The sequence below is a fragment of the Ursus maritimus genome, unplaced genomic scaffold (assembly GCF_017311325.1).
Source record: "Ursus maritimus isolate PB19 unplaced genomic scaffold, ASM1731132v1 scaffold_29, whole genome shotgun sequence".
In the NCBI taxonomy this organism is placed as follows: Eukaryota; Metazoa; Chordata; class Mammalia; order Carnivora; family Ursidae; genus Ursus; species Ursus maritimus.
In genome coordinates this window covers 14,219,436-14,234,279 of record NW_024425452.1, presented here as the reverse complement: position 1 = coordinate 14,234,279, position 14,844 = coordinate 14,219,436, and positions in this window count along the sequence as shown.

Below are 14,844 nucleotides of genomic sequence, written 5' to 3'. Positions count from 1 at the left end.
AACCCCCCCCCCCCCCCAGTCCCCAGCAGCAGGCATCCAAGATCATCACTCTTCAGTTTCTTCTCATGTGTATTCCTGCAACCAACTGGCTGACTCTCTCAAAGGGTGTAAATTTAAATTTCAGAAGGAGAGAATCCTGTCGGTGCAACCAGTCAGCCCTGGCCACATCTGTGTAGAACTTTTGTATTGAACTACCTCATAGTTGGCTGGCTAGGCTCCGGGCTATCTGCTTTTGTAGGATACAATCAAGGGGAGGAAGGTAGGCCTACCAGATGGGGAGGGCTGTCACAGGGGGAGGACAGACACCTTGCCCAAGGAATAGATCGTGGCCCTTTCATGAGGAAATCCTTTAAAGGGAACTGAATGTAGCTGTCTTGAATTGTATAGTCTGATATCTGGATAAAAAGGAAAAGTCCATTATTTGAGTTTATCTTCATGCATTTGCCTTGTTTATAATCAGTCAGAATGTCTACATTTATCATCATGCTGGCATTAAATAATTCCCAGTTGCGTTTTTTTTTTTTTCTAGTTTGTATTCTGTGTTTGCAGTGACATCCCATAATACTGGCAGTGCTCAGAAAATCAATTACACCACGTTTACAGGTGATCACTATAGGATAAAATGCCAAGGTCCTAAAGAATCTATGTTACTGTATTGCCCTCTAGTGGTGTGCTCTTGGGTTTACAGTTACCGTACTGCCATATGTAGAAAGCAACCTTGTGCACTAATTCAAAGTTTTAAGGGAAACTCTTGCTTCTGTTCCATTTAGAGAATACATTGAGTACAAGCCATAATCACCGTATCTGTCTATTTCTTACCGTGGGAAATCACAAACTAGGCTCATCAAACTCTAATAGAAGATCTTGAGTTGGAGACTATGGAAGCTGAGTGTTTTAAACCTTAGAAACTTATATTGTTAGAATTATATAATTTTAGGAATGGAGCAAAGTTTAAGACTGTTAAATCCAACCCAGTCATTTTACATTTGAGAAAACAAGCTTCAAGATTTAAGATTTACATATAGGTGCTGCAGATAGTTTACAGTAGAACTGAGCCTAGAATCCAAGTTTCCTGCCTCCCAGGGAGGCAATATTTCTTCCATACAGCCCACATATTACAATTACATTTATTCAATGGGGAAAGGGCCCAAGGGCCAGGCTGTTACCAAAAAAAGTGTGATATCTTAAAAAGGAAAATTAATGCATGAGTTATTTGAAGGAAGGGGAGGATACATGTTCTTTCTCTTTTAGGAAAAGAATACAATTTTAATGGGGTGCCTGGGTGGCTCAGTCATTGGGCATCTGCCTTTGGCTCAGGGCGTGATCCTGGCATTCTGGGATCGAGTCCCGCATCAGGCTCTTCCTCTAGGAGCCTGCTTCTTCCTCTCCCACTCCCCCTGCTTGGGTTCCCTCTCTCGAGGCTGGCTGTCTCTCTGTCAAATAAATAAATAAAATCTTTTAAAAAAAGAATACAATTTTAAAACCTTATTCTTTTTATTAATTTCATAGCATTATTTCTGGGCAAAGCAGGAGAGAAGAGAAAATAGGCTGGATAAGGCAAATGCAAGTGGGGGAGGGTATACAGGAATGCCTCTATCCATGTTTCTGACCTCAAGTGCTCATTTTTATTCAAAGAATAAGTTATGTGGGTGATTTGGCTGGGGTAGCCATTCCCACTTTATCATTGATCTGAATGGTTATGCTATGGACTGAATTGTGTCCCTCCCCCCAACAAATTCACATGTTGAAGCCCTAACCCCCAATGTGATTATTATATTTGGAGACAGGACCTATAAGGAGGTGATTAAGGTTACATGAGGTCATAGGGTGGGTCCCTAATCTGATAGGTCTCTCTTCTTATATTAACAGAGAAGGGCAGGGGTGGGGTGGGGGGGTGCTAACCTGTCTCTGGATCATGCAAGGACACAGCCCAGAGATGCTATCTACAATTCTGGAACAGTTCTCACTAGAACCCAACCATGCTGGCACCTTGCTATTAGTATTTCATTTTAATTTTGCAAATTTTGGAAACTAAGGCTCAGAGGGTAACTCACCATCCTTGCAAATGGTTAAACAACAAATCACATCAAGTTTCGTGTGATTCTGAAACCCCAGATCATTGCAGCTCATTGTGCTTTGGCCGTGTTAGTGCCTTACCGGCTGCCTTCAAGCTGCGTCCTGCTCCTCCGCCTCACCTGAAGTGATCCTGAGAAATCCATGGAGGTTTACCAAGCATGGTTCAGTAGTCACAGCAGTCAATGACATGTGCCCTGTGGCCGGTCTTCCCAGTCTGGGAGGCTGTGAATTCAACATCCTTACTGACTTCTCTGATGCTTTTGCCACTGTGCACCATACCTTCCTTGTAAACCTCTCTTCCCTTGCTTTCTTTGATACCCATTTATATTGGCTACCTTTTTTTCCTACCTAAGTCTTCCTTCCTTGTCCCTCGAGGGCACTCTTTTGTCCCTTTTTGTACTTTAGTGGCATTGATGTGACCCAAAGGATATTGTTGTTTTTTTGGGCAATCTCATGTCCTATGTATTATTTTATTTTTTACTACCACTCATATTCTTTGGCCTTAAAGTAGCTTCCTCTTTCTTTCTTTTCGGTCCTGAAGCTCTCCTGAAATTCAGTTCCATGTATCAAGTATCCGCTGCATATTTCTATCTGAATCTCTGACAGATACTTCAAACCAAATTGTATGTCTGAACTTAGAAGTTTTCATTCATTGAGTATTCTTACTCAAACTCATCATTCCCTAATACCAACATCCTCTTAGTCACCCAAGCAAGAAAGCTGAGAGTCAGTCTCAATTCTTTCTTCTACCCCTTCTTCTGTAATCCAGTCATCAAATTCTATGTTTTATCACCAAAACAATCACAGACTCCATCACTTCTCTTTTTCCCTACTGCTATTATTCTAGTTCAAGGGTTCATTGCTTGCTTACATTGACCTTGTAATTCATCTTTTTGCTTCCATTATTTACCCACTTAAATGTTTCATACAGCAGCTAGACTGAATAATCTAAAATACAAATAGGACCAGTTGCAAATGAGGTGCATATGGTCCTCACAGTCTAGATGCTACCTTTCCTTCCAGTCTTGTGGGCCGCCATCTTTATAATAAGCACACATAAGATTCCAGGTTTGCTAAATTTTGTCTAGTTCCCTCTTTGTGTAATTTTGCTGCCAGTTCATTACGTTCTTTCCTCTGTCCAAAACCTGTAACTCTTCCCACCTCTGAGCCCTCATCCTCACTCAGAAAGAATAATGCTTATCATGACTCATTTTTTCAAGACGCAGTGGAGCTGTCACTCCCACCAAGAAGCCTTCCTGATATCATATAAGGCTAGGTGATTTTTCTCTGTGCTCACATAAAGTCCTGAACATTCCTCTGCCATTGGATCTCCTACTGTAATTACATGTCTGTCTTCCTTATTTGCTCCTCGGTGGGAGTGGAGTCAGGAGGCAGCCCAGTGTTGAGAGTCCTCACAAGCGTTTGTTAAACTGAAGTTTTTTAAGGGCAAGTTTTTTCTCAGTTGGAGCCTTCAGTTTCAGTATCTTGTGGTTCACTAATTATTTTTACAGACACATATATAAACAGATATGTACATATTATTTTAATTATAATTATATATGCACATATATATGTACATTTGTATGTACATATATATGTATAATGTATATATTTACACAGCTATAACCATGTTAATTAACTTTAATCTTCAAAAGTAGAGTAAAACTGTATAAATTTGTAGAGCTGTACTGTGGATCCATTTGAAGGAAAATTATCTTGTTGAGATCTAACCCTCTCATGAAAATAAGGATTGTAATTTTTCTTAACCTTGACTATGAAGGGTTCTAGCAGCATTCTTCTCGATGTTCTTTCTCCTTTTCATTGTTTATCTGATAAGGGGCCAGAGAAGGCATTAAAATAAGTAAGGTGGCAGTGCAGGGGCCTGAGTGACTGCCAAGGGGCTCTGATCCGACCACTCCCATCATTATACCAGGAACACATGTTTCCAAACAAATGTTCTAATGTAACAACTCATATCCTGGAACTAGTCTGCGCTCACTACTCCAAAAATTGTATTCTCTGGTTTATTCTTTTCACTCACGATCTTTGTACGTTTGTCTTGGCCAGGAAAAGAGTCATTGTATCCTGTAGAGCTAGTGTTTGACAAGCTAGGCTAAGAGTTTTGAAAATTTTCTTCTTATGGAAATGGCGCTTTTAATTTTAAGACACACTGGTGGGAAACATAGTCAATAATATTGTATTAACTTTTTTTTAGAGGGGGAGGGGCGGAGGGACAGAGAGACTATTAGGCAGGCTCCACACCCACCACGGAGCCAGAGGCAGTGCTCAGTCTTATAACCCTGAGATCATGATCTGAGCTCAAATCAAGAGTTGGACGCTCAACTGACTGAGCCATCCAGGCGCCCCTGTAGTAACTTTGTAAGGAAACAGACAGTAATGAGACTTACTGTGGTGACCATTTCACAATGTTGACAAATGTTGAATCACTCTGTTGTATACCTGAAACTAATTTAATATTATATGTCAGTTATACCTCAATAAATTAAAAAAAATGCATTGGCATGTCATTGCTAAACCCACATTGTATCTTTCAAAAACTGATAGCTGGGCGGTGGCAAAAGCCATGCAGCCAGCCCCTCCAAAAATATCCTCTTGTCCGTCAGCACCATTACCTTGTTCTCCAGCAACACGGTCTGGCACTGTGAGACACTGACTTTTACACTGGCAGTGGGACAGCTGTTATTTGGCTAAGCCACCTCTCCCGAGTACCAAGTCCAATAAAGGTACACAACAACTAAATTCGGACTTGACTCCTTTCATCTCCTTTTGCCTGGAAAAATAGTGTGATTAATCTAACATTGCTTTGGAGTATGTTATTTCTTTATGGGTACATTAAAAGACATTATAATTTTAAAAAACAGTAAATGATAGTTGTTTATTATTCCTGGATTTTGTGAGTTAAATATCTGTTAATTTGCAATATCTGTGCCAGGTATTAGAACCCATGTTTTATTTATTTTTATTTTTTATTTATTTATTTATTTATTTATTTATTTATTTATTTATTTATTTAAAGATTTTATTTATTTATTTGACGGAGAAAGAGACAGCCAGCGAGAGAGGGAACACAAACAGGGGGAGTGGGAGAGGAAGAAGCAGGCTCATAGCGGAGGAGCCCAATGTGGGGCTCTATCCCAGAACGCTGGGATCACTCCCTGAGCCGAAGGCAGACGCTTAATGACTGCGCCCCTATTTTTATTTTTTTAAAAGATTTATTTCTTTATTTGACGTAAGAGAGAGCACAAGCAGGGCGAGTGGGAAAGGGAGAAGCAGTCTCCCTGTTGAGCAGGGAGCCCGATGCAGAGCTCGATCCCAGAGCATGGGGATCATGTCCTGAGCCAAAGGCAGATGCTTAACCAACTGAGCCACCCAGGCACCCCAGAACCCATGTTTTAAATGTCTATTCCTAAAGTATGCTCATGGACCAAATAGTCAAATAGATTTCTGGTGAAAGGAAGGAAAATTAACATACATATAGTATAAATATATTTATGTAGTGTATTTTAAATATTCTAAACTATAATAAACATTAATAATATTAAATATATAAATATATGAATGAATACATATTTCTTCATTTGTTCTGGACATACCCCTTGGCATTAGATGGTAAGCATTTTGCCTTAGGACTTACTTAACTAGTTAGACAAGTTATTTTGGCAGCAACTATGTATTTGTAAATGGCCTCCAAGTAACTTTTATGAGAATAAAAAAGAAAGACCTTTCTAATACCAGTACTTACATTTAAATAAAATTACTGCTCAGTAGTAGTCCTAATTAAAGAGTTATCTGGGGAACATTAAAAATACTGATCCTCAGGGCACCTGGGTGGCTCAGTCGTTAAGCGTCTGCCTTTGGCTGAGGTCATGGTCCCAGGGTCTTGGGTTCAGGCCCCACATCAGGCTACCTGCTCTGCAGGGAGACTGCTTCTCCCTGCTCCGCTCCCCCTGCTTGTGTTCTCTCTCTCTCTCTCTCTCTCTCTCAAATAAATAAATGAAATCTTAAAAAAAAAAACAAAAACAAAACAAAAATACTGATCCTCAGACTCTCCTAGAGATTCTTGGTCAGTTGATTGGGATGAGCTTGGGCATTAGTATTTTTTAAAAACTCCCCAGTGCCTTCCATTGTGCAGCCAGGGTTGATAATAAAAGACTGAGCATGATTAATAGGCAGTTGGAATTCAGATGGAATCCTCTCCATTTGCCCCATTCCTGTGCCATCCACAAGAATAAATAAAAATAAGTCAAGATAATAAAAGCATACCATATCCCAGGGGAATGACAGAAATTCATGCCTTTCTTAAGGATCCTAAGCCAGGCTGCCCAATAGAATGCCCTGTAATGAAGGTAATGTTCTTTTTTTTCAAAGATTTTATTTATATATTTGACAGAGAGAGACAGCCAGCAAGAGAGGGAACACAAGCAGGGGGAGTGGGAGAGGAAGAAGCAGGTTCCCAGCGGAGGAGCCTGATGTGGGGCTCGATCCCAGAACGCTGGGATCACGCCCTGAGCCGAAGGCAGACGCTTAACGACTGCACCACCCGGGCACCCCTGAAGGTAACGTTCTATACCTACCCTGTCACACAGAGTCCCTGCTAGCCACGTGTGGCTGTTGAGCACTTGACCCGCACATAGTGCACCTGAGAGACTAAATACAAAATCTTGTTTTTAGTTCTCGTTTCAATTTAGTCACCTGTGTTTAGTGGTTACTGTACTAGACAGTATAGATCATAAGGATGCAGAAGTGAGAACTCTGTCATAGTTCCATTTAATCTCCTCCAGAAAACTGTTCCTGATGTCTCTAGTCAGAGGTAATCTTGTTCCTGTCTGTATGTTTCCCATTGCTGCTGTAACAAATCATCCCGAACTTAGTGGCTTAAAAACACAAAGTGGCTTAAATGAACACAAATTGAGGTCTGGAGGTCTCAAGTTTCTGGAGGTCAGGCATCCAAAATGGTTCTTAAAAGGCCAAAACCAAAGTTGTTCACAAGGCTGTATTCCTTCTGGAGGCTCTAGAAATGAATCTGTTTTGCTTACCGTTGCTGGCTTCCAGAAGTCACCGGCATTCCTTGGCTTATGGTTCCTTCCATCTCAAAGCCAGCAGCCTAGCATCTTCAAGTCTCTGCCTCTGGCACTCCTGTATCACTCTTTCACTTGTAATGACCTTTTTTATTGCAGTGGGTAAACTTGGATAATCCAGATAATCTCCTCATCTCAAAATCCTTAATTTATTATTTTTTAAAAAACTTTTAATTTTTTCTAAAGATTTTTATTTATTTTTGTGAAGGGGGGAGAGAGAGAGAGAGCACAAGCAGGGGGAGGGGCAGAGGGAGAAGCAGGCTCCCACTAAGCAGGGAGTCCAATGGGTGGCTCCATCCCAGGACCCTGGGATCATGACTGAGCCGAAGGCAGACCACCCAGGCATCCCATAATTGTATTTTCTATAACCCCTCAGAATCCTTAATCTAATTCACCTACAAAGTACCTTTTGTCATGTAAGGGAACATATTAAGAGGTTCTGGGGATTAAGATGTAAGCATTTTGGGGAAGCCATTATTCAGCCCCCTCTACTGTGGTACTTATCTTGTCTTGTCTTATAATTTTCCATGTGCTTTTCTATGAGCAGCAGATGGGTTTTAGTAATTTTAATCCCTAGGTTAAAACTGTGGATTTCACCTATATGTGCTCAAAATATGTTTGTTTAGAATGAGTTGATTAAGGTTACAAAAAGAAGAGAGAGTATTTGATAGGTGCTGGCTGACTGAATAAAGCATCAAGGGGGTCCTAATGCAGCAAATTAATTTTGAGCATTGGCATGGATTGAACATTCACCAGTCCATCAACCCATAGAATAGATTTTGGAGCAATACTTATCAATCACCAATCAACTGTAGACTGAATAATTGTACCCTGGTCTGCTCATTTTAGCTCAGTATGTTTTGGGCTAATGAAAAAGCCTATTTGCATGATTCTCTAGGAAATAAAAACAAAAAAGGTAGAATGATAATTAATGGCTTATGTCTGATAAATGCACTCCAAAACATTCACCAGAACATTTTAAGATTAATACATTATTTGATAAGGGAAGTTAGTGTATGAAAATCAATGATTACTTTATTAAGCATTTATATCTAATGAGTAAAAAATTTACTCTACTTTGGTTTTTTTAAAAAAGACATTCCAGGATAAAAGATGTCCAGTTTAATTATTTACAAATTAAGTATTTAGTATAACAGAATAGTATTTTATTCTACAAAATTTAAACATACACACAAAAGTAGAAAGGATCATATAACAGACCCTGTGTACCCATCACCCAGCTTAAACAACTATCATCCCATGACCTGGAGTATTGTTTTAATCTGTACTCTATTCCCTACTCCCTATCCTAACCTCCACCCCCAACCCTGATTATTTTCAAGCAACTTCTAGAATCATATCATTTTATCCATATATTTAATCATGTATAAACACATTTGGGCATGTTTGTTAATGAATTTCCTCATATTCATGTTAGCTTCCTGCTCCCTTTGGCGGCTCCATAATCTTTCTGACATTTACTGTCTTTTCTTTACCTTATGTGGAATTTTGTTCTGAAGGACAAAATATAACAACTTAATATGGAAAATGCTAAGCTGGCCAGACTTGTTTAATTTTCCTATAACTTCAATTCATATTTTAGAAAATAGCTTACAGTGTGGAAATATATGAAATTGCAAGCAAATTAAAATAATATTTGCATTTTTTTTTTAGAGAAAGGGGAGCTCTTAACTAGAGGGGAGATATGAGTTAAAAACTTCCAAGCTCTACCTCTCTTATTTTAGGAACATATTAAATAATGTTAAGGTAAGACATGTATAACCAGTTTGAGAGGAGCTTAGAGAAAGTCTAGGATTAGGGGACATTCTGAGGGAAAATTTTTCATAGGAATAATTAGGTGAAACCTACACAAGAACTAAGAAATAAGATATTGTTAAAGATGAAAGTCTGATCAGAAAATATTAAACCATATAAAATATGGTTTATAAAATATAAAAATATGAAATGTTTCTTTTGGAAAATAAAGTACTGTCTTTCCATATATGTCTATATACAGTGATTATAAGTGGGCTTCCTCAATATATTACATATATTAACAGAAGTACACATTGTCAGGGTTGGATGGGCTGGAGGAGGATGATAATTTATTATTTGAAAATCATATGTCATTAACAGTTGCCTTTATCTTTATGTATTTCTTTCTGCCTTTTTTTTTTTTTTTGGTCTTTACCAAGAACCAGAGCTAATTTATCCATTCAGTGCACCTGAGTCACTGTACTTAATTCATAAATATACAAGTTAAATTATTTGGAGGAATACATAAAATCGATTTCTAATTTTTCACATTCAAATTTAGCATTCTAAAATTTATCAAGTTGAAATTCCCTGTTATACCACTGTTCCAAACCAGAAAGCTTCTGTGTGCCTGTTCCATCCATAGACTCATAAAGATTTTTAGCTGAATAGAGTCTATGAAATGATCTAATTCAGCTCTGTATTTGGGGCCGGAGGTCTGTGGATCAGATGAATTGCCGAAGGTCACACAACTAAAAAGTGCCAGTTCGGGACTCACTTCAGCAGCACGAATACTGAAATTGGAACTGTGCAGAGAAGATTAGTGTGGTCTCTGTATGGTTCCATGAAAAAAAAAGTGCCAGTTCAGAGATAAGAAAGCATCTTTCTTACCTCCCAGGTTGGTGACCCCCTCCCAGAGATGACAAAAGATGAGGGTTTTTATCTCCAGTGACCAATGAAGAAAATTAAAATTTGATTCTTTTACTTACTATGATGTAGAAATCTGTACTACTATGGCATTGAATACAAATCGTTCCAAGGAGTTACGTGATTTCTAAGGTTTCTTCAAGCTCTAAGGTGATGAATTTCTAAGAAGAGGCTCTGGTTTGCATTTTTTAAATTGAATGCTACATTTTTGCATAAACTAATGTTATAAAACTGTGCCAAGTATTTCGAAAAGAACAAATATAAATGCAAGGAAGAAAGGGTTAGGTGTCTTCTGTCTCTTGTTGGTAACTAGTGAAGGTGATGTTATGTTCGTAGTTCTAATAACAGTCACCTACCCACACCCTCAGCTTCTTCTCTGAAGACTTCCTTTACCTCCTTTCCTTAATTAAAACTTGGTTCTACCTTGAATTATTATCACCTACCCACCAACCCCCTATACTCAGGACTGAGGGTGGAGTGGTGTCCTCACTCCTTACTACTGTTTTCCGATTATTTCTCCTTCTTCCTCGGGTCATATCTCCAGCTTCCGATTGCACGGATAGGTTTCTACTGGCATAACAGAGCCAACTGCTTTTAACTCCCATCTCTCCACCACCCGACTGTCAAACTTCCTCCACGTCCTATACTCACTGTCTCACAAAAAGACACCCTAAGTTTACAACTGCCCAAGACAGACACCTGGGAACAACATTTGACCCCTTCATACCTCACCCAGTTAAAAGTCAGTTTCTGTCAATACTACCAGTTAAATACATCTCCCGTCTATTTGCTATTCTCCAAACCTGTTGACTTGCATTAGTTCTACTCATATCATCTTCTTCATGAATTGTGGCTACAGCCTCCCTTACCATTAGACTCGGCTCCTTCTCATCTGTTTGTGCTTGATGACAACCATGTGCAAGGTATTTTTTTTTCTTTTAGCATTCATATCGCCTCCATGACAGAAACCGAATCTCAGGAAAACCAAACAATTGGCTCACACGAACACAATTCTTGAGTGTTAGAGCCAGATGTTCTGACTCCTTATTAGGGTCTCACCAACTTCCAGTTGCCCCTTTTGCGGGTCTGGAGATGTGTGCACCTCTGAAGAAGATGTGGTGCAGAATTGAGGCCTCCACAAGGGTGACATAATAGAAGGCTCTCAACTCGTAAGCCCCAACCATAACATAATGTTCAGCTGTTCAAAGGACACATTCTGAGTCATAATAATGGCATTTAGAGGCCATCAGTCTACTGCGTTGTGACCTTTTGAGAACCATAACTTCATTGTGTGGAACTTGTTCCTACTTTTCAACATCTCATTTTATTATCATTATAAATCATGTGCATTTTCTGAGGACTTTATTTTTCAGGTTGCCATAAATAAAAAATGAAGCTATTCTTTGGAGTTACAACAACCAGTTGCCCATGAAGTCAAATAAAAAGAAATTACAGTCAATGAAAGAGCGTACTAAATATCTTAACTATTCTTGACTACTCTTTCCCAAGATTAGAATCATTTCACAATATGACAGAATGTTAAGCAAAGTAAAAATATGCATGTTGGCTCACATACAGGGCCCTGCCCGTCTTTGTAAGCCCAGATGGCTACTGATCACATCTTAAGATCAGTGAAAAATAATCTCAAGTTTCACCTGACTTAAGCTGAAGAGAATAAACAGAACAATGAGTAAGTAGAAGGAAATTCTGTGAGATACGAAGGTTTTGGAGGGGGATTTACTAAGGTGACTTTGAAGGGTAGAGAATGATAGAAACTAGTTTTCACTTGTCCAAGGTTTTATGCATTCTGCGTAATGCAGGTTTATTGTAACTTGATCTGTATTCAGTCATTTGTCTATGAATGTATATTATCATTTTGACTTGTTGTTAATGCCCCTCCTCTTTAAAAATTAGAAAATACCTGAGCTCCATATTGGATCTTTATGGGAGATTGGCAATTTAATATAGCAGTAGGCTATATTACAAAGCTGTAATGAGAGCTTGGTTGACTGTGAAAAATCAAGAAGCGAGTACATTGTCAAAGGGGGGTCTCAGATATCTCTTGAATGATAATAGCTTACACTGAGCCTTCTTCAGGTTTCTAGACATATCAGTGACCAAGAACCTAAGGACAGTAATTTTAGAAACCTATCCACAATTTGATAAAAAGTGCCATATTTTCATTCCTATAATCTGTTTCATATATTTAGTGCCTGTGGTAAAGCATTTCTCGTGTTCTGTAGACACTTATGAATACTTTTGTGAGGATAAAATGTAAAAGTAGTTTATTGTTCTAGACAGTTCCTCTTGGTGGTTAGTATTGTGGGAATTTCACATGAAATTTTCAATCTGGCCATCCATGTGTTGGTATATTCTTTCCCAAATGTTGGTTTACCATAACAGAAACAGTCCAGATATTGTCTCAAGGAGAAGGTTGGCATAATGTACAGTGTATCTGTAAACAATCAAGAGCCAATAAAACAAATTACAGTACTGCCTTTGGATGTTTATTGCACATGGCACCTATGATTGTATCAAGAAAATTAGAGGGAACATAATAGTAGTTTTAAAAATATCATTATATGTGTTGAGGTAATTGGTGACATAGCTAAGTGTCACAGACAAAATTGTAAAATCATTAGTATATATAATGGTCTATTTTCTTTTTCTCTCTTTTTTTTCATAATAGTTTAAAGAAGTGATTTTGACCAAGAGGATTGGAGGGTTATTTTGCTTAAATATAGTTTTGATTCAAGACTGGAAAATGCCATTGCTACTTACCTACCCTCACTGGAAGTTATTTGGATTGATCATTTTTATCTTCATTTAAAAATATGATTATGTTGGATATGCTCTTATTTTAGAAGTTTTAGGTTAGAAAAAAAAAGATGATATATTACCCACTATGCTTTAAGACAGATTTAATTTAATCCTGAAGCATACTAATATTCTAATATTTACATTAAAATAAATCAAGATCTCAGCAAACTGGGAGTAGAAGAGAACATCTTCAACTTGATAAAAAAATCTACAAAAAGTCTACAGCTAATATTCTCCCATCCAAGTACTAACCAGGCCCGACCCTGCTTAGCTTCTGAGATCAGACAAGATCGGGCGCATTCAGGGTGGTATGGCCGTAGACATACAGCTAATATTCTACTTGGTGGTGAGAAATTAGGTACTTTCCCACTAAGCTCAGGAGCAAGGCAAGGATGTCCTTCTCACTACTCCTATTGAACATTGTGCTGTAAATCCTTGCTAATCCAATAAGACAGAACAATAAAAAATTTAAAAAATAATTTAAAAAAAGGACATCAAAGTATACCATTTAAGAAGGAAGAAACAAAACTGTCTTTGTTCACAGATGACAGGATTGTCCATGTAGAAAATCCCAAAGAATAACAGAAAAATTCCCAGAACTAATAAGCAATTATAGCAAGGTTACAAGATACAAGGTAATGTACAAAAGGCGATTCTTACATATATACCAACAATGAATAATTGGAATTCGAAATTGAAAACACAATACCATTTACATTAGCACAAAAAAAGAAAAGAAAAAATAGGTGTAACAAAATATATCTAAGATCTGTATGAGGAGAACTAGAAGACTGATGAACAAAATCAAAGAAGATTTTTTTTTAAAGATTTTATTTATTTATTTGTCAGAGAGAGAGAGAGAGCACAAGCAGGGAGAGCGGCAGTCAGAGAAGCAGGCTCCCCACTGAGCAAGGAGCCCGATGCAGGACTCGATCCCAGGATCTTGGGATCATGACCTGAGCCAAAAGGCAGACGCTTAACTGACTGAGCCACCCAGGCATCCCAAAATGAAAGAAGATTTAAATAAATAAATAGATATTCCATGTACACGGATTGGAAAACTCAGTATTGCTGTCTGTTTTTCCTGAGTTGATCTATAGATCCAGTGCAAGCCCAATTGAAATCTGTTATTGTAGATACTGACAAACGGATGCTAGAGTTTATGTAAAAAGGCTAAAGGCTCAGAATGCCAGTAAAATATTGAAGAAGAAAAACAAAGTTGGAGGATTAGCATGACTGAACTTCAAGATTTACTATAAAGTGTCAGCTATACTCAAACAAACAAATAATTAATTAATTTACTATAAAGCTACACTAACCAAAACAGTGTGGTGCTGGTGAAAGAATAGAAAATTAGGTAAGTGAAACAGAGAATAGAGAGCTGAGACATAGAGTCACACAAAAATAATCCACTGATCTTTGGCAAAGGAGCAAAGACAATAGAGTGGAGAAAGCATAGTCTCTTCAACAAATGGTGTTGGAACAGTTGGATATCCACAGATGAAAAAAAAAGATTCTAGACACAGAGTTTCACAAAAATTACCTCAAAATGGATCATAGATGTAAAATGAAAGGCTATAAAACTTCCTGAAGGTAATATAGGAGAAAATTCAGGTGATCATAGCTTTGGTGATGACTTTTTAGATTTTAGATACTACACCATGGCATGGTCCATGGAAGAAAAAAAAAAAAGCAGAAGTTGGACTTCATGAACATTAAAAACTTATGCTCTGTAAAAGATACTTCTTAGAGAATTCAAAGATAAACCACAACTGGGAGAAAATTTGCAAAACAACACATCTGATAAAGGGCTGGTATCCAAAATATACAAAGAACTCTTAAAATTCAACAATAAGAAAACAATCTAATTTTAAAAATGAGTGAAGATCTGAACAGACACTTGACCAAAGAAGATAAACAGGGAGGTGACCGACATCATTTGTCATTTAGGGAACTGTAAATTAAAACAATGAGATACTGCTATATACCTATCAGAATGGCTAAAATCCAAAACACAACATCGAATGCTGGTAAGGATGTGGAGCAACAGGTTATGGGAATGCAAAATGATCCAGCCTCCTTGGAAGATGGTTTAGCAATTCCTTAGAAAACTAAACATAGTCTTATCATACGATTCCGCAGTTGTGCTCCTCAGTATTTACACAAA